This window comes from Pelodiscus sinensis, chromosome 4 (genome assembly GCF_049634645.1).
Source record: "Pelodiscus sinensis isolate JC-2024 chromosome 4, ASM4963464v1, whole genome shotgun sequence".
NCBI classification, from domain to species: Eukaryota; Metazoa; Chordata; order Testudines; family Trionychidae; genus Pelodiscus; species Pelodiscus sinensis.
In genome coordinates, this window is record NC_134714.1 from 18,718,992 (window position 1) to 18,738,691 (window position 19,700).

The 19,700-nt window shown below is 41.8% G+C and overlaps 1 long non-coding RNA gene across 1 annotated transcript; it reads left to right on the forward strand.

Annotated features, from left to right (window-relative positions):
- Positions 1-5,936: 5,936 nt before the first annotated feature.
- LOC142828950 (uncharacterized) lies at positions 5,937-19,189 on the forward strand. Its single transcript, XR_012903126.1, has 4 exons — positions 5,937-6,118; positions 14,613-14,646; positions 17,947-18,129; positions 18,813-19,189. It is a non-coding gene; the product is annotated as an uncharacterized LOC142828950 (long non-coding RNA).
- The last annotated feature ends 511 nt before the right edge of the window (positions 19,190-19,700 follow it).

Here is a 19,700-nt window from a genome sequence, read left to right on the forward strand (position 1 = left end):
GGTAGGTTAAACAGAGTCATGTCAAGTTGAGGTGACCTACCAGGCTGAAATACTTACATTATATTTTAAGTCATTGTAAGCTAAAGTTGTAGTTAGTCTAAAATATATTTTAAGACATTTTAACACTAACTACAACTTTAACTTATTTTTTTCTTAGAACTTCAAACTGATATTTCATGAAAACCAATATATTTTCAAATTGCCTTTATAAAGCCAATGTTTTTGAACTGCAGCCTCTCCCAGCTTACTCAGATAGAATTTTTACTGTTGAATTGTTAACCGCAGGTTTTTTAAATATGCTGTTTTACACAGCTAATAGAAGACCCTTTCCTATTATAACAAGAATAGCACCACTAAAATAATTAAAGCAGTAAGCTATGAGCTTGCATCATCACAAGTCAAGATGTCATAATCCAGTGTCTGAAGCCATTATATGACAAATAGTATAATCATCAACAATATGAAAATACTTCAGTCAACTTCTCCAGGCCTGTTGTGTAAAGGTTTTGATCTCGACTCATCACACTGAGTCCAAAAGATGCTAACGTTGCCATTTCCATCTGTCTTTCACTGGCTTCTTCACTGCTGTGCTAATTGTTTTTCTTCTAGTATGTAACCTGTCACCCTTCCGAGATAATCGCTCAGTGTAATGTTCATCCTCTTAAAACTATTACCTCAGCTGGTGTTCAGTCAGTCACATGGTATATGCAGATGAGCAGAAGACACCTGATTGACTTAGTTCTTGAACACCTAAGCAGCACGGCAGGGTGTCTCTCAGTCAAGCTCTTCCTCTCCACTGAGATGATTTTAAGGATTGCTTCCAAGACATTTAAAATATGGCTTCTTTTGGCTCAGAAGCATTCCCAGCTGTGTATTAGATCTGCAAGGATTATTTCAATCAGGATTCCCCTCTCACCAGTCAAGCACATCAGGGAACATTATAGGTACGCTGCAGTGCAACTGACACACATCCCCAGATACAAATCCAGTTTCATATCACAGTTTGTTAACAATTGAAGCTACTACGTTCTCTCCTTCACCAACACAGAAATCAACCGAGCCTAGAGGAATCATGGTGTGTAATGAATCAAAAAAGAGAGAGAGGCTTGAAAACCAAAGGGTATATGATGATGTACCAAAATAGATGGTGAACTGATCCATCTTTAATGTTGTCCACTCAGTCACTTGCTTTGAAATACTTGTACACATCATCCCAGCTACCCCTTTTGCAGACAGTCTTGCTAGGATCTGGTGTTTTTAAAAGACAAAATACCTGAATTGATAAGAAATGAGGCATCAGACCATGAAATAGCAGCCTAACCTCATTCTAAAATCCAGCCAGGATCCCATCAGCATACACACAAGGCCCTGGTGGTGGAAAGTCCACTAAAGGATGAGATTGCAGCCTCTGGAAAGGATCGCAGCCTTCCTCTCAGATGGGGCTGGAAGAGTGTTAGGGTCAGGGCAACATCCAGAGGAGAGGGCTGTGTGGAAGCAGTGTAACCCCCCACTCCTTTGAAACTCATTCTGCAAATGAAAGCAATGTGTAGCAGAAGCACTGGAAGAAGGTGTTTGCACTAAGGCAATTAGCCTTACGGCAGGGTGAATGCAGGAGGATCATTGACCCAGGGGATGTGTCATTTCTATCTCCCTGCACCAAAGCCAGTGAGTCGATCCCCAGCTCTGAAAAACAAATATTCGAAATGGCCACAAGCATAATCATCCTACCACTCCTGAAGTACAGCCCCGGCTTTGTGTATCAGCGTTGAATCCTTTTGGGAACCAACCATTTGTAAAATGAATGCCCGTCCCTCTTGTAGCTAGCTAAGGTGCTTCTGCCTCCGGCGGGGACCGCAGTGTTACCGAGGCACTTGACACATTGTGACTGCAGGCGCTTGCTTGTTTGCTCTGCTGCCAAGAACATCAATTGGCCAGTGCTGTTGTTATTGAGCCAAAAGAAGGTGATTTCTGAAGAAGTGTGAATGTATTATCTTATATCAGACAATGCGATATTGTAATAGACCAATGAAAGCATGAAAAGGAAACAACAGCATCCCCTGCAGCAACACCACAGCTTGATGGAATTTTGGGCCTGTGATGGGACTCTCTGGTAGACTGCTAAAAACCAAGACATGTAAGTGGGCATCTCATTCCCCAGCTGATTCAGCTCTTTTCCAGCTATCCGCCCTTAGGTGTTGTTATAACATGCAGTCAGCTGTGCCAAGATCATTAGTTGATAACACTGCACCCACAGCTTCAATAATGTGGTTTGAGACATCTCTTGGCTTTTCATCTCCATGCAAGGGCTGAGCAAAACCTGTCCTCCTCTGAGTTCCCAGAGGGTACACCTACAGGGTGCATCTAGACTGGCAAGATTTTGCGCAAAAAATTGCCAGCTGTCTACACTGGCCTCTTGAATTTGCGGAAGAGTACTGACTTTGTAATGTACAAAATCAGTGTTTCTTGCGCAAATACTTTCATGCTCCTGCTCAGGGATAAGCCCTCTTGCGCAAGAATACTTGCTCAAGAGGGCCAGTGTAGACAGGCACCTAAATTTTTTGCGCAAGAAAGTCCGATGGCTAAAATGGCCATCGGAGTTTTCTTGCGCAAAAGCATCCTTGCCAATCTAGACTCTCTTTTGCGGAAATACTTTTAACGGAAAAGCTTTTCCGTTAAAACTATTTCCACAAAATCATGCCAGTCTAGACGTAGCCACACAGACATTATTTGGAAATAACAAAGAGCGCATCTATACTACAAGCCTTTATTTTGACAGAATGTCGAGCTGGAGGACTTCTTTACTCCGACTGATGGTAACCCTCATTTTACAAGGAGTAAGAGAAGTCGAAGGAAGAGTGTTCTTCCTTTGACTTCCTGCTGTGTAGACAGCTCCGAAAACTGAAATAAACTATTTCTTCTTCAGCTACGCAGCTGATGTAGCTGAAGCTGTGTAGCTTATTCCGACTTTAGTCCTGCTGTGTAGACAAACCCATACTATGCAAATACATGTGACCCAAAGGCAGTGAGGATAAGGCCACAGTCCCCTCCCCACTGTTTGCTAGTGGAGGGGGTCACATGCTGCACCCTCTAATCATGCTGGCCCAGGTGAGTTTTCCGGTACACCAGGGAGATCTGGGAGGCACAGTTCCTAACACCTCCCCCCCCCCCACAAAAACAGGACGATGCCTTGCAGCCAGACGAAGAGGGCAATATTAGTGTTTCTAGAATTAGAGGCAGTTACTGTTGAGGTCAAAGATAATGCAGGTCCAGTTCACAAGCATGGCAGATCTAACGGTGAGAGAATCGTTGAAAGCTCAGATTTTATTTTCAAATAGGAACACACAAGTTTGGATGCACATAGGAATTGCACTAGAACTAGCTGAGCCACTCTAAATGAGCTGTTACCACTCAAAAAAGAGGTCTTGGAGTCATTGTGGATATTTCTCTGAAAACATCCACTCAATGTGTGGAGGCAGTCCCCCCTCCCCCCCCCCCCCCCCCCAAAAAAAAAAAAGAATCTTTGGAACCATGAGTCAAGGCAGAGACAATAAGACAGAAAATACACCCACATCTTAAAGATTGCATGCAGATCTGGTCGCCTCATTGCAAAGAGTGTAGACTGGAGTTGGCAAAGATACAGAAAAGGGAAACAATAATGATTAGGAATACAGTACAGCATCATGGGTGGCAGGTGAATCCTTCACTGTGGGTAGGCTGGCCTGCTATCCATGCTCCCCACCTTGTGGCTGGAGAAGCCCAGAGATGACAGCACTCCCCTGTGCCTGGAGGAGCCCCGAGACTGCCACCCATGCCTGGGGGAGTGTAAGCCCTAGTGCTAGGCCAAGTTGCTGCCCCTCTCAGTACTGTCCTGAGCCACTGGTCTGCCCTGCTTGTCCCCCAGGCTAAGCACTAGATTAGACTGAGCACTAGCCCCAGAGCTGCCTGCTGCAGCTGAGCTCCTTCCCGCTTCAGGTTATAGAGGGAGAAAGGCAGAGCTGCAGGGCAGAACATTGGCAGGGCCATGGCCTAGGTCAGAAGTGGCTTAGCCTGCCCTGGCCTTTGATATCTGTTGCTATGAAACACCTGCCATATGAGCAGAAATTAATAAAACTGAGACTTTTCAGCTTGGAAAAGAGACAGCTAAAGCAGGATCCGGTAGAGGTCTACAAAAGCATGACTGGTGCAGAGAAAGTAAGTAAGTGTAATTTATTCCTTCTCATAACACAAGAACTAAGGGTCATGAAATGAAATGAATAGGCAGCAGGTTAAAAACAAACAAAAGTGAAAGTATTTTTTTTTCAGACAACATAGTCAGCCCGTGGGACTTCCTGTCAGAGGATGTTGTGAAGGCCAAGATTATAACAGGATTCAAAAAAGAAATAGAGGATTCATGGAGGATAAATCCATCAGGGGTGGTTAGATAGGATGGAAAGGATGTAGACCCATGTTCTGAAAGTGTCCTTGGGGTCTGTTTTCCAGATGCTAGGAATGGACAACAGGGAATGGATCACTTGATGATTACCTAATGATTCCGTTCATTTCTTCTGAAGCACCTGGCATTGGCTACTGTTGGAAGACAGGATACTGGGCCAGATGGACCTGTGGATTGACCCAGTATGGCCATTCTTATGTTCACTTAGAAGCTCTGATTTGCATGCCTCATGCACCCAAAACTCTACCTTGAAATCAAGGGGAGTTGGGGCAGTATAAGGTATCAGAGAATCAGAGAATCCTAGGACTGGAAGAGACCCCAGGAGCCACTGAGTCCAGCTCCTGGCCCAAAGTAGGACCAATCCCAACTAAATCATCCCAGCCAGGGCTCTGTCTAGCAGAGACTTAAAAACCTCTAGGGATGGAGATTCCTCCACCTCCCTAGGTAACCCATCCCAATACTTCACCACCCTTCTAGTGAAATAGTTTTTCCTAATATCCAACCTAGACCTCTTCCACTGTGACTTGAGACCATTGCTCCTTGTTCTGTCATTCGTCACTATTGTGAACAGCCTCTCTCCATCCTCTTTGGAATCTCCCTTCAGGAAGTTGAAGGCTGCTATCCAATCCCTCCTCACTCGTCTCTTCTGCAAACTAAATAAGCTCAAATCCTTCAGCCTCTCCTGCTAGGTCAAGTGTTCTAGCCCCCTTATCTCATTTTGCTTGCCCTCCGCTGGACCTTTGATATGCAGGACCAAATCTTCTGTCACTAAAATTAGGCTCCCTTGCAAGATACTGGGCATTTTCTACCGTCAATCAGGCTGAAAATGCCAGATGGTCAGTCAGCCTCTTTCATTGTACTTGTGTATTTGCATCTGTGATCCAGACCAGAATCCAAAAGGGGAGGTATAAGTGGATACTAGATAATGGGGGGTGGGGGAGGTGGGCAATTGAGCAGCTACACACCTTTAAAGGGGTTCTGTATTAGACACTGGGTAAAACAGTTGAACTTGGTTCTTATTTTTTGAAGCAGTCCACCCCTTTCTCTGTGGAACACAAACAAAGATTCTGCATTCTCATTATATTCCTAGAGTGTATATATATCAGCTTTCAGAGAGAGCAATAATAATTTACCAAATGAATGGAAAGCTGAAAAACTGAAGTCTAAATATTGATCAACTCAGATCTTCAGCCAGTGTAACTCAGTGTGCTTCAGCGACGCTATTCTGGTTTACACCAGAAGAGGATCCAACCCCAAATTGGGAGGGTGGAGGAGAACAAACCGATTATTAATCCATTAGTACTTACTGGCTGAGCTACATCCATAAAATCTTGTTTTACACACATACTCCTGCAATTCCCCAGTAGAGATAATGAGATTACATGTGCAGTATTGTTCAAACCAGAAACTTGTCACATTCTAATGAGTTCCTTCTTTCTGCCCACAGATATAACGAAAATATCAGCCTTTTCCTCACCTATATAAGAGGTAGGCATTACCCATCGTGAACCTTCCGTATGCGCACACACATACACACACAGTAGTGTATGGAGAGACTCCATCTGGAGTTTTTCATCTGTCGCTTTGCATCACCAGGAATGTGACATGGTAACACAATGTGACACACACTGCATCAGAATGTGTCACCCAGAAACTTGAAAACATAGCATCACCTCACACCTGCAGGTAAGTTATTTTCAGACTGAAATGATTTTGTTTTTTTCCCATTTCCTTTTCAAAACTGGGAGGGCTTTGTAAGCCACTAATCAGTTACTTATTTCTGAGTGAATTCTTTTTTCTTTCTGTCAGTTGAGCTGCATATTTATAGACTTTATACTGCAAGACTTTAGATTTAAAATGAATGCACATGGGGGAAAAAAGATAAATATGACCAATTTCTGCTATATTTATATGATATTGGCTTCATAATACTTTACAGTGACAGTCTTGATCTGTTTATAAATCCTTGGATCCATATTCAAGGAGATTTTTGAATAAGACTATTTTAAATCCACCAATATTAGTAACATTTTTAATTGTTTACATTCATATTTAAAGAGACTAAAACTTTAAAGAAAAAAATACATGCCTAATCCTGAGCTATTTATCCAAATGCTACTGCCCACTAACCCCAACTGTGGTAGGTGCTGGAGTCATCTCTAAAGAAAGCAGAACCATTTTGATTTTTATGCACAGAATGCAAGCAATAGGGGCTTGCATAGGGAGACTTGTCTTCATGCCACTGTGCTTTGTTCCATGGTGACTTTACCCATCCGGGATTGTGGAACGGCAGACCAAGGGCGGAGCCAAATGGCACTCATTGGATGGACCTCTGTTGATCTATGGAGTTATGAGATACTAATCCTTGCAGTATCTATTATTGCTGCATGAATCCATAAACCTAAATCTCCTTGAAGGGCTGCAGAGGTGGTTCTGTTTCTACCACAGCCAGTGGGCTGGGGTAATAGATCTGGTGCACCTCACAGGTGTTCTGTACCAAGCTATTGGATTAATGAGCCATTATTTTCTTGGAAAATGAGAGAGACCAATTTTATTATTCTGAGAACCCCATTACTTGAATCATATAGTGTGGCATTGAAAACACAACTAGACAACGGGTTTTATGGGACAATACTGCATTTGTAGCAATTGAATTAGTTAACCTGGTAATTTTTTCCATCTCTAATTCCTCTGATTTTATAATATTAATTAAATATAGGAGAGGCTACTGAACATGCTATAGTAATGGAAAGATACAAAAAGACTCTGCAAACAGATTAACAACATCAAGGATGGTAGCTAACGGAGAGGGAAGAAGTCAGCAATGAGTCGCATGAAAATATTCAGCAGTAATAATTGGGATTAAGTTAGTAGAATTGTCTGATAGCAGAAAACTATTGCCCTTGTAGAGCTATTACAAGAATAAATAATATAAAAGAATCATATGTTTGCATTCATACAAGATTTTGGTTGGGAGTGCATTCAATCACCCCCCAGGAATGTCACCAGAAAAGCCAGCACTGGTCTCCAGTGTCATGGCTGATCAACAATACAATGGGCTTATCTATAACTGTCCAAAACCTGGTCCCATTGTAGCCAATCAGAATATTGTGATTGACTTCAGCAAGATAAAGATTTGGTCCAATATTTGTAATCTTACACAGTGAAAGTTACGAACTGCAGTTGACATTTTGTGGTTCACACCTTCAGAGGAATTATATAAGGCCTCCACCTTGAAAAACATTGAAACTCACAAGGCAGTACCTACTGTACCAGATGGTTCGGCCTTTGGTGGGTTTGAACTGGCCAGGCATGAAGAAAGTCATCATAAATAAAGGTGGCCGATAAAAATGCATTTAGAGGCAACCTGTAGATGAAATAATGAATGAAATTGCTTTTATATAATTCCAAAGCCTTTTAAGATCACATTTTGAAGCATTATAGTGGGAAAAAAATGTGCATGCATAGTAATAACATTGTCTTGCATTTTTATTGTTAGCCTTCTGCCATAAAGCTGAAATGTCTTCTGAGACATTTACTATCAGCCTCATAATGCCCTTATGTAAGAAGTAAGTACCATTGTGACCATTTTACAGGTGGAGAAACTCAAGCATAAAGTAACATTTACCCAAGGCTACAGTGAATGTCAGGGTCAAAACTGGGAATATAATTCAAGTCCTGACTTTCAGCTTCTTGCTCTAGGTGCCAATTTAAGAAACCATTCAGGAAGGCTGCTTAAGCATGTGCTTAATTTATATAAGGTGCTTAAATTAATGGGACTTATCCTAAACATGCTTAAAGTTAAGCAAGTGCTGAATAGCTTTTTTTAAAAATTGAGGGCCTAATCCCTACACAACACAAAACATCTTCCCATAACTAACATACTCAGTTTGGGCATTATACTATTTTCATTTTAGGAAAAAAAAAACTTTCTAGGCTGAGACCTGCAGTTCTAAATTGAACACTAGAAAGAAACAATGAGCTAGAGAAGGATTTTTAATGGAAGCACTGACAGGAATATGACCATATTGTTCTATTGACAATACAGCATAGCATAAGGTCACCCTCCAGAATCTTTTGTTAAGGTCACCACAGTTGTTAGTGAAGTGCACTGTTTCAGGAGAATCATTAAGAGAAAAAGTAAGTAAACCAAAAATAACTGAATGTCTTCTTTCATTGAAATAATCTTTAATATAAAGTTTTTCACAAAGAATTTTGTCACAAGGCATATGACAGATAGCTGAAAGAACAGAGTGCCTCAAAGAGCCAGTGAAGCTATTAATTGCTTTAAAAATAAAATAAAATAATCATAAGCCAAATTGCCTCCCATCAAGACATCAGAGAAACCAATTTAATTTTTGTAATATAAGACAACAATGAATATTAAAACTCATGAGAGAATAAATTCAGCCACTTTGAGGAGAATGTAAGTGCTACATATATCATGTCAAAAATTACTATATGAACTTCAAAGCTATGCACCAATTCAAAATCTGATTTAACAAACTGTTCTTATTAAAGTCAGTTGGAAAGCTTTCCATTAAAAAAACAAATGAAATCTTAACTGTATATGAGATAAATATTTTTCTTTCAACACCTAAGCAGAATGCATTAACAAGCAATGATCTAAATTATGTATTAAACTGAATTACTTTTTATTACTTCATTTCACTGATGGTGACATGCTTAACTTCACTTTTATGAGTTTCAGTTTTGATGCTACCTGTTTCTCAACTTTGATATCAACTAAAAAGAAATTGGTTACAAGGATGTTTGTACTTGAGGAGGAGGGCGGCTCATAACCTGGAAGGGAGGGGGAATTGGAGTGGCATGGGGGACAGCTGGATGTGCCACCTCAGGTGAAGGGACCTTGTCGGAATTGGGGTTGGGTGGGTCCTGGGGCCACAAAGGGGACAGAAGAGGGGGCTAGAGAGGGGTCAGGGATGGCAGGGGGAAGGGGCATGGGCATCACTTGGGGAGGAGGCGTGGGCATTGCTTGAGGAGGGAGAAGAGGCATTGCTTGTGGTACAGAGTGAGGGGGAATGGGCATAGCGGGGGGGCAGCAGGGTGGTAGGCAGAAGCAGCGACCACTGCCGGGTGTGCCATCATGTCATGCATAATGGCACACATGCTATCGCACTGCTGCATGAGCTGGTCCCACGCACAGTTCCGCCACTCTGCGTCCTCCCGCATCTTCTGCACTGGGGTATGCTGCATGTTGCGCAGGATGCTGACATCCTACCACATCAGGTCTTCCTGGGCCCTGGTGTGCTTTCGGGTACCCCGGGCTCTGGCAGGTGGCTCAGGTGGCGTGGCTCGCCACTCAATTCCAGCTGGTCCAGCTGTGGAGAACACAAAGAGGGAGAGGCGGTCAGTCATCCATGCAGACACTGTCCCTGAGGCCGTGCCCTCCTCTGTGAGCAGCGACCAACAGTCCTTGGGCCAGAGGAGGGGGATGTCCCGGGAGCATGGCCATGTGTGGGCTGCACAGCAGGCCCTGCCTCACAGGGGCCACAAGGTTCCTAGGGGATCATGCTGCCCGTTTCCCACTCACCCTGCCCCCCCGGATCATGGACAAGCAGGCAAAGGGCTTGTCCGGCCACAGTGGGATCTCCCCATGGGCAGCAGAGGAGGCAGGAACAATCTGGCTCTCCCTGGGATCCACACAGACACCTGTGCCTGGCAGCACTGTCTCAGGGAGCAGGTGGTGCCTCACACATGCAGGCATGCCTGTGTGCTGTATGCGGCACTCCTGAGTGTGTCTGGGGTCGTGCCTGAGCCCTTGTGGCTAGCCTGCTTCCAGCCATGGCAGGTGACGGGAGGGCCCTCCTCCCCTGGGGCCAGACGTTTGTGTGGCCTCCTGTGAGCCTGAGGGCAGGATTGCGTCCATGCTCAGGGGCTGCCTGCTGAGTCCGCATGGTGCACACTAACTCTGCACATGGTTCTGTATGCATAGACTGCAGCACGATGTCCAGCCTGAGCAAGCTGAGTGATGTTCACACCTCTCTCCCCCTCTGCACCCGCTTCCCCCACCCTGTGTGTGTGACAAACTGAGAGCACTCACCTGAAGATCCCTCCCTGGCATCAGAGGATGCCTGGGAGACGTCCAGGCTCATGGGAACTGGCTCCAAGGAGAGTGTGACAGTGGCTGTGTTGTCCGCCTCCTCCTCCTCCTGCTCCTGCTCCTGCTCCTTCCCTCATCGTCCTCCTTTTCCGCCATGACCTCCGGCCAGGCAATGACAGGCATGTCGAGACCAGAGTCCACCACGATGGGTGGGGAAACAGCTTCTCCAACCCCAGGGTCTGGTGCAGCTCCTGATAGTAGGGGCAGCTATGGGGTCCTGCCCTGGAGCATGAGCTGCACTTGGTGGCCCTCACGTATCCCTGGCAGAGCTCTTTCACCTTACTCCAGAGCTGTTCCAAGGTCCAGGGTGGGTGTCCATGTTCTGCAAGGGGCTCAGCCATCCTACCATAAATGTCAGCGTTGCGGTGCTTGGAGCGGAGATCCTGGAGTGTCTCCTTGTCGCCCCACAGCTCGAGGAGGGACAGGATCTCCGCTCCAGACCTGGAGGGTGCCCGCCTCTTGGGTGGGTCCTGGGAGCCCTGCTCAAGCTCCCGGTGAGGGCCAGGGAGTTCTCGAGGGGCTTGTGGCTCTGCCATGGGTGAACAGGCATGTGGCAGGGAGAGCCACATGGTCAGGGTGCTGCTCCAAGGCCGGCTTCCTGCCACAAGGCTTGTCCAGGGTGCCTGCCGCTTTAAGAGGTGCCAGGAGACAGAACTATATTGTTGTGATTACTTCGGATGGGGTGGCCACCAGGGCACCTACGTTATTTCCTGGAGGCCTCTTCTTTCGAAAGAAAACCATTTTTCCCGTCCACACACACCTTTTTCCAAAAGAGCTCTTTGGAAAAAGGCTTCTTCCTCATAGAAAGAGGATTATCGCTCTCAGAAAAAAACCTCTGTTCTTTCAGTTTTCTTTTGAAAGAACATGATTGCGCTGTGGACATAATTCAAGTATTCTCGGAAAAATGGTCCTTTTTCAGAAAAAACTCTGTAGTGTAGACATAGCCCCAGAGTTTGCAAAGAAATGAGTGCTAATGCATGATAGCTAATGCATTTTGCCTGTTGCCTGCCCCTACTGCATGGGACATTAGCCTGATATTTTTAAATTGCTTTTCATTTGTGGGCTTATCTCATAGCAGTTTATCACAGCTAAAAGTAATATATTTGAACTTGCCATTTTTTTAACATCATAACATAGGAGATGACTGGGGATGTGTTAACACTGAAGATGTGATCCCCATTGACACTGAGGAATCATGTTAGGGCTTCTTATGGTGTCAGAGTCACATAAAGGGGCTCTGGTGCAACAGAAAACCTAGATCTATTATATTCTGGAAAACTTTGTCTAATATACACAGCAAATGAATACCGTGTTAAAAATGTAGGGCAAATTCTTATTCATAGATTCCAAGGGCAGAAGAGACGACTATGATCATGTTCAGCTGATTATTACCATGACCCCTTAATCTTTTCACCATCACTGCTTCCCTGGATAGTCCCCCATCCTGTAAGGAGGCCCCACATTCTTTGTTTCTATAGGTACTTTAATTGCAGGATGTTTGTCAAAAATTGTGGTTGAGATGCAGACATACCATGAAAAATTCCAGAAAAGTAACACTGGACCTTATTATTTGCAGGAAAAAAGTCCATCATTACTTTTCTATGATTTACTGCTGTCGGCCGCCCAGTACTGATAGCAAGGGTTTGTGGCTGACTTCAGGAAAATGGGGCTAAAACCAGGGATGTCTGCTGTCAGCTGTCCAGTGAGTTACTCGGGCAGCTCTTTTAAAACTCTTGGAAGCAAGTTATCCAGACCTGGTGATTTTAAAGTATCTTACTTTAGCAGCTGCTGTTTAACATGATCCTGAGAGATGTCCTGAATGGAAATAATCTTATCAGCATCATGTGATGACAATACATAATCTGTATTTCCCAAATATAGAACAGAACTATTTATTGAGTACTTCAGTTTCTTCTGCATAAATCTAACATTTCCATTTAGCATTGAGCAAAAATTATTGTTAGAATTCTTTTTGTCCTTATTGTCCGTAACTCTGCTGGTCATAAATTGTTTTTATGTTCCTTTGTTTCCTTTATCAATTTTCTACAAATATATATCAATAAAACTGCTGACTTCACTTCATCACTTGTACTTCTTTTTCTGTGGACTTCCTACTTTTCTGAAGTCATCTATTATCTGTGAGATATTTCATGATGCAGTGAGATTAGTGCCAATATGAACCATTAACTTCATAAATCTAGCCAATCTTAGTATGATGTCTTGTGTCTTACCTCTGAGAAGATAGCACACCTTCCTGCTGCCCACTTGTCCCTCACAAAATGTTCTTAGGATTTTTATGGATTACTGAATCCCCAATAATAATTGTTTTCTTTGGATGGTTTGGCCGTGGACAAGCCAACGTTTCTTACAATTGGGCTGACCTGACATCCAAATGTATGTCCCATGCACTTCTTCCTTTCCTTGGACCAGATATGTCTAGTGTCTTCTGTGGTATTAATTGGAAACTTCTAGTTGTTAGGAATTCCTCCTGGTCATCTTCTCATCTGTCTGAAGCCATGAAGAATGGCAACATCATCTATTCTTGCCTCTGTTGTATATGAACTGCTAGGCCTCCTCCCTGACTTCTTTTGTCTCTGACTCCTTAATGGCTAGCTCCTGTCTTCCTTGAACCTGGGTTATTGGTGTTTCCCAAACCTGGCTGAGAAACTCCTTGGCATCTTTGATTCTCAGAAACATTTCTATTCACTTTACCAGTCTAGGAACATTTTCCTCCAGTGCAGCCATCCACTGGAAGGTACTTCTGGCTTCATGCGGGCAAGAAAACATGGCCCATCTCTTGCAGGTCATGGCCACTATTCCATCACTGGCCATATTGTAATCAGACATAGAGGTGAACCAGGATGGAAGGTCTCTCACACACTTTCTCCAAACTCCCTCCAAATCTGTCCTGTTGGCTACCTCTGTTCATAACTCTCAAGTTTACCTCTTTTATAGCTCTTACTGCTTCGCCCCTGCTTAGTGCTCTGCCCCTCACTATCAGGGACTTATTAATCAGTTATTAACTTCAAACAGTGAGGCTAATCAAAGCTCCTAGAGTTGTGCCCTCATGACTTTATAAAGGCACCGAAGAAAGCTCCAAGAGTCAGAATCTCCTTGCCCTTACAAAGGCCTCTCTTCCCACTTACATTGGCATAGTTGCATTAACTTCATGTAGCTGTCTCTGATGGAAGTTTTGCCTGAATACGAATGGGTGGATTTGACTCAGTATCTTTTTAATTAATAGGGCCCCATCAGTGAACCAAGAGTACCAACACAAGGCTCAGCCCTGCTTGCACTGAAATCTTTTGTGAAATACCCATTGATTGACTTGCATAGGAAGAATATTGTGTTTGTGCTGAATGCTTATCTCCTGGGAACAAATCACACAATATTGTGTGAGTGTGTGTGTACATCAGAGTATGCTTTTTGTTTATTCGTTTGATGGATTTCTTTGAGTTTAAAGAAAGAAATTAATTTTACTTATTCCTCTGTGTGATCATTAGAAAAGCATTTAATGAACACTCTAAAACCCAACTAATTATCACAATGGCATTTAACTCTAAATAAAATTGACAGGAAGCAAGAATATGATACATATAATTTTGCACAGTTTATTAAAACACATTTATCACTTTTTCTCCTAGAGTAACCTGATCGTATTATTTGATGATAATTTAGCTAATATTTTTTCTCTGTGTTTAATATTTAAGTGGAGTTTACTGATATTAAAGTCATAATGCATTTTATGGAAATTACCTTGCATTCTAATTACTTTTCTTGGTGAAGAATAGTAAATAGAATTATCTCGTTATGCTTGTTGTAGATGAAAGCAAAGGAATATTTAATGATAAGAGATTTCTAACAGGAAGAATTTCATATTCACTTTTTTAAAAATTGAGTCTATTCTGCCATTAATGCATACACGCACATCTTCTGTAACTACTAATGGGAATGATACATGTGTAGCAATGATAGAACAAACCCCAAATAGCAAGTTGGATGCTTTTAACCTCAGAATTTCTCCTTTTTCTGTATGTTTTGGCTGTTCAAATCCAGTCTGAGGAGAGCTGGAACTTGTGAGCGGCTTGTGGTAAGCACGAAATACCAACAATGATGACCTTGAGCTACACTGTGCTTTTAGTAAATTAAATCACTTTGACTAAACTGCAAATTACTCCTAGCAAAAGATGAAATGTTTCTTTACATGTCAGCCCCTCGCCATTCTTTGCTGTTATTTTTATAGGAAATATATTTAGTACCATAAGCAATTAAAGGACTGAGCTAATTTACATGCAAAAGGCCAAATTTTGGCTTTAGTAACAGTAGTGAAATCCTATGGATTGCTGTGGTTTGATAGAGAGTGAAGGGTAGAGTTAATCACTTTAAAGATTCGGATTCGATTAATGGTGAGTGTGAAGTTCAGAGTCAGTTCCGCTCGGAACTGGCTTGTCTATCTCTATTGCACAGTCTTTGCTGAGATATGAAATGGAGACTCTTTCCTGAAAAATAACTGGACTGTTAAGAAAACCCCCTTTTTAAACATCGGGGAAAGATCCTTTGCTTATGTACGTTCTTCTTGCTCCATTGCCATGATTTATAGGCCTTCACTAAAACTGTAACAATTCACACAGTGGAAGATCTGCCCCCAAGCAAGAGTACTGGAATTAGAAGTGCAGGGTGTGTGACAGCACCTCCCGGGTTGAAATGGTTTCCATCACATACAGGGTTTACAGTATGGTTCAATAGCTCCCAATACCCCCCTATAAAAATTGTTCCAATACCACAACCCATAGGAACAATGGAAATATCACAAGCAGAACAGAAAATAAAGCAAAATAGAATGGAAAGAAAGAAAGAAAGAAAGAAAGAAAGAAAGAAAGAAAGAAAGAAAGAAAGAAAGAAAGAAAGAAAGAAAGAAAGAAAGAATCCCTGAATCTGGATGAAGCTCTAACATCACAAAATTTTGGGTCCATTGATGCATGATGAAATCAAGATATTGCAGGGCCATCTTCTTTTGTTTGACAGAAATACCATATGTTCTTAAGAAATTATATTGTCAGGAGCATACTTCTGAGCCCCAGAGGCTTCACAAAAGGCAAACAGGTCATGAGGCACTGCAAAATTCATTATAAACTAAAGCAAAGAAAATCTCACTCCCCCATACCCTCACTCTTCAAGGTCAAATCCTCTTGAAACACACTAATATATTATCTAAGTTTACCACTGATATATTTGTTTTTACTTCTATAGTAAATGTAAGGTATCAGGAGAAGTTTTGACTTCTAATAAGGTGTCATCAACCTGGTATGGTTGAGAAAGTTTGTTACAGGACATAAGAGTTACCCCATCTGTGCTACATCTGTTTAGCTTAGTTTTAATCAACATATCCTCAAACTATGTATCAGCACTAATAAAAACAAAATACTCACAAAAATATTTCACTCTTATGCTAAGGATCAGATTATCAGAGCAGCATCTTTAGAAAGGTCAATGTCTCATATAAAATTCTGGGTGGGAGAGGAAATAAAAGTAACGTGGAATGTCATTAATATTTACTGCAAATGCACTAAACCTTTCTGAGTCTAAGCTGCACATTTCTCCCTATAATAGATCATGTATCGAAAATGGATTAAATCCTGATTTGATTTCACTATTGTACACATTAAAATGAATTTAATTTTAAGTTCCAAAATAAAATAAAGCTTCTGACATAGCGCTCAGATGTATGGCAAGTTTCATTAGCAATCCCACATCTTTTTTGTAAAAATGTCAGTGTTGTCTACTTCAGTTCCACAAAAGAGTGTAATCCCAGCAGTGCTGTATCTGAGGTGGGGCACAATGTGTGAAACTAAAAATAGCCATGCATACATGGAGTCCAGGCTCTGAAATTCAGAGAAGCATGTGGATCTCAGAGCCTAGACTCCAGGCTGAAGGGGGAATGTCTACAGTGCTATTTTTAGTCCCACAACCTGAGCCTCTTGGACTAACTCAGTTGACCCTGGTTTTGAAATTCGCTGTGGGACGGGGCGGAGCTTGTTGTGTTGCCGTACTCTGACAGTCCTTTAATTTACCAAACATTCACTAACCTGAAAGGCTCTCACCAGGGGTGTCTACACAGCAAAGTTATTTCTGAATAACAACCGTTATTCTGAAATAACTATGCGAGCATCAACACAGCAATTCTGTTATTTCGAAATAATTTCAAAAAATGGATGGCTTATTCTGACTTCTATAAACCTCATTCTCTGAAGAACAATGCCTATTCCGAAATAGCTATTTTGAAATAAGTCGTGTATAGATGCTCCACTTCTGCTATTTCAAAATAGCCCCTTATCAGACCCATTCTAAGTTATTCCTCCTGGGACTCTAAATCGAGATAGCACGTCTACATTAGGGAAGCCTGCCTCAGACTAATTTTGAGGCTTCCCTGCCATGTAGACGTGCTAATTCGAAATAAGCTATTTTGGAATAATTATTCCTGAATAGCTTATTCCAAAATAACTGTGCAATATAGAAGTAGCCCCAGGAGAGACAAAAGTGAGCTGAAAGGGTTCCATCCATCTTACAGCATGCTTCCTCTCCATTCTTGTGATCCAGTTTATATACATAGTATAGAAACAGGTGCGGGAATGTTTCTAAGGGCTCATAGAAGTCACCGGAAGTTTTGCCATTGACTTCGAAAGCAGCAAGATCAGGCTGCGAAGGGAAGAAAATTGTCATGCAGCTTTGTATCAAAGGCAAAGTCTTATTTTGGAGGTCACCATATGTCTCTAATTGAGAGCAAATAAATAAGTAATAACATTAACCGTCTGATTGGGTTATGGGCATTATTCGCTAGAGAATTTAAAGAATTTTGATGTGTTGACTTCAGCAAAGCAGAATCCTCTCAGGGCATCCTGACCATGTTGACCCTTTTCCTCTCAAATTATGTTATTCCTGAATAACAATTATGGAAATTAACTTATCAGTGCAAATTGATACATGGAGCTGGTGCTGCAGAATGAATAACTCTGTATTATTTTATTTTTTATTCCCCTTTGTAAGCCCATCATAGTGCAACAAAGAGGGAGTGACACTTTCATTAGTGTACAGGGACATTGAGGTTATGGATACTACAGAAACATTCAGCAACACGAACTTTGCACAAGAAATACCAAGGAAGGTTTAAATGCTACATGGGACTAGAACCAGGTGAAAAAATAGTAAATGTTTTTTTGTGAAAAAATAAATCAAGAAATTAGAAATCATTTTTTTTCCTTCAGGTTTGGAAAGGGAATGATTTTTTTAGAGATTCCATTTTGTGTGTGTGAATGTTTTAAAGAAAATAAATGTACATTCCAGTGGTCAGTTTCAACCTTTTTTTCCCTCTTCTATCCTTATTAACATCTAGCTACTCAATATGGAGGAGAGGAGGAAAAAGGGGAAGAATGGAGAGAGGGAAAGAGAGGCAAGGGAAAAATTAAAAATTGAAACCTGAAAAATGAAGCATTTTGGAGTTTGGTTAAAGACTGGAAACTGAATGAAGCCTGAGGCTTGCTGCCGCCCAGGAGATGGAATTCTTGTCTAAAAGCAGGTGGGTAAAGTCCTGGTGTGGATAATGTTATACAACTAGCAGCTAATAGAGATTCTCCTTAGAGGTCAGTTCATGTTTCAGTTCATGTTCATACTCTCTTTTTGACCACATATCCACATCCACCAAATAGGGCACGGTGTTTGTGTTTGGTTTTGCACATATATTGGAGAATGGGCTTTTTATTGCATGACTAGGAATGAACAAGAATACATTCTTCCTTTTACAAAAGCTCAGGCCTGCTAGCAGAAATTAGAAACAATGACATGTGACTTTTATGGTCAGTCACACACTATAAATAATAAATTTCAAATAGGCATAGTGAAGAGCTTCAAAAGGATCTCAAAAAAACTAGGTGACTGGGCAACAAATTGGCAGATGAATTTTAAAGTTGATAAAAGCAAAGCAATGCATATTGGAAAACATAATCCCAACTATACATATACAATAATGTGGACTAAATTATCTGCTACCACTCTAGAAAGAGATCTTGGAGTCATTGTGGATAGTTCTCTGAAAACATCTACTTAATGTGCAGCAGCAGTCAAAAAAGCAAACAATGTTGGGAATAATTTAAAAAGGGATAGAGAGTAACACAGACAATGTTTTATTGCCTCTATAAAAATCTATGGTTCGCTCACATCTTGACTATTACATGCAGATATGGTTTCCTTGTCTCAAAATAGATATCTTGGCCTTGGAGAAAGTTCAGAAAAGTGCAACAAAATGATTATGGGTATGGAAAAGCTGCCATATGAGGAAAAATGAATAAGGCTGGGACATTTCAGGTTAGAAAAGCGAAAAGATGGATATGACATATAAAATCATGACTGGTTTGGAAAAAGTAAATAAGCAAAAGTTATTTGCCTGTTCCCATAATACATGAACTAGATGTCAATAGGTAGCAGGTTTAAAACAAATAAAAGGACGTATTTTTTCATACAACTCACTGTCAGCCTGTGAGAACTCCTTGCTAGAGAATGTTGTGAAGACCAGGATTTTAACAGGGTTCAAAAAAAGAACTACATACATTCATGGGGGTTAAGTTCATCAATAGCTATTAGCCATGATGAACAGGAATGGTATCTGTAGCCTCTGTTTGTCAAAAACTGGAAATGGGTGACAGAGAAGGAATCTCTTGATGGTTACCTGTTCTGTTCATTCCCTCTGGAGCATCGGGTATTGACCACTGTTGGAAAACAGGATATTGGGCCAGATGGACCTTCGATCTGACCCAATATGGCCATTCTTATGTTTTTATAGGCTACGTCTACATTGCGCATTCTTGCGCAAGAAGATATGCAAATGAGGCGTGGCAATGAATATGTGCATACCTAATGAGCCGCCATTTTTGCTCAAGGGGCTTTTGCGCAAGAAGGAGCATTCTATACTGCTTCTTCTTGTGCAAAAGCCCTCTCTTCCACAAGAGCCATTCTGCCGCTTATTTTCAATATAGACTGCTCCTTCTTGCGCAAAAGCCCCTTGTGCAAAATGGCGGCTCATTAGGTATGCAAATAAGGCACGGCGCTATTCATCGCCACGCCTCATTTCATAGAATCATAGAATACTAGGAC